Source organism: Cornus florida, unplaced genomic scaffold, assembly GCF_030987335.1.
Source record: "Cornus florida cultivar Cherokee Brave unplaced genomic scaffold, ASM3098733v1 CherokeeBrave_3.0.0_Hap2_Chr05, whole genome shotgun sequence".
Classification (NCBI taxonomy): Eukaryota; Viridiplantae; Streptophyta; class Magnoliopsida; order Cornales; family Cornaceae; genus Cornus; species Cornus florida.
Window position 1 is genome coordinate 30,679,382 of NW_026775575.1, and position 829 is coordinate 30,680,210.

The 829-nt window shown below is 33.1% G+C and overlaps 1 non-coding gene across 1 annotated transcript; it reads left to right on the plus strand.

Annotated features, from left to right (window-relative positions):
- The first annotated feature begins 301 nt into the window (after window positions 1–301).
- On the plus strand, window positions 302–403 carry LOC132310580 (U6 spliceosomal RNA). Its single transcript, XR_009482645.1, has one exon. It is a non-coding gene; the product is annotated as a U6 spliceosomal RNA (small nuclear RNA).
- Window positions 404–829: the final 426 nt, after the last annotated feature.

Consider the following 829-nt stretch of genomic DNA (forward strand, 5'->3'; position numbering starts at 1 on the left):
TGTTACATTTGATGATTTCTATAACTAAATTTTGGATTCTTAATTGTTTTCTTGTTTGCTATTTGCTTTAATGTTAATTGAAAGTGGTCTCACTCAATTTGGCTTCGTTTGTTTCTTGCATAGGGAGGGTATGCCTTTTTTCATCCATTATACTGAATAGTTTGTAGGCTATTTTTGTGGAGTGAATTTGTAGGCTACTAGACTGTGTAAAACATGTTTTTCAAAGAGCTTACTCGGCCCATATCGGTTAAAAACTAAAAGTATATGCAACCAATATATGTTTAGTTCACAATATAAGAGTGACCCTTTGGGGACATCCATTAAAATTGGACCTATACAGAGAAGATTAGCATGATCCCTCTACAAGGATAACAGCAAAAATCAAGAAATGGTATATTTTTTTTTAACCTTTTAACCCTCTATATCAACATGTAGTTTTACAAAAACAACCTCATAATACTTCAGTTTCCCACAGTACCCCTGACTTTCTTCCACGTGTCATTTCGTTGGCTTTGAGACTCACTAGAAGCTTACCGTAGACCTCCCTCTGTAACTCCAATTTCCTCTTTTATCTCTGCATTCCCCTACCAATTTGTATAGCGCGCGCGCGCACACACACACTATCTCTCTCTCTTTCTATATATATATATATATATATATATATATACATATATATATATATGTTTTGGATTTTCTTGTAATAGTAGCATCACTAATTGTGGTTCTCATTCCATTTGCAATTCGTTGTTCTTATTATCTTTTGGGAATTTATTAATTTATTTGCTTTTCCCATTCCTTTTATTTGTGTATTTTTGTGTGTTTCTATGTG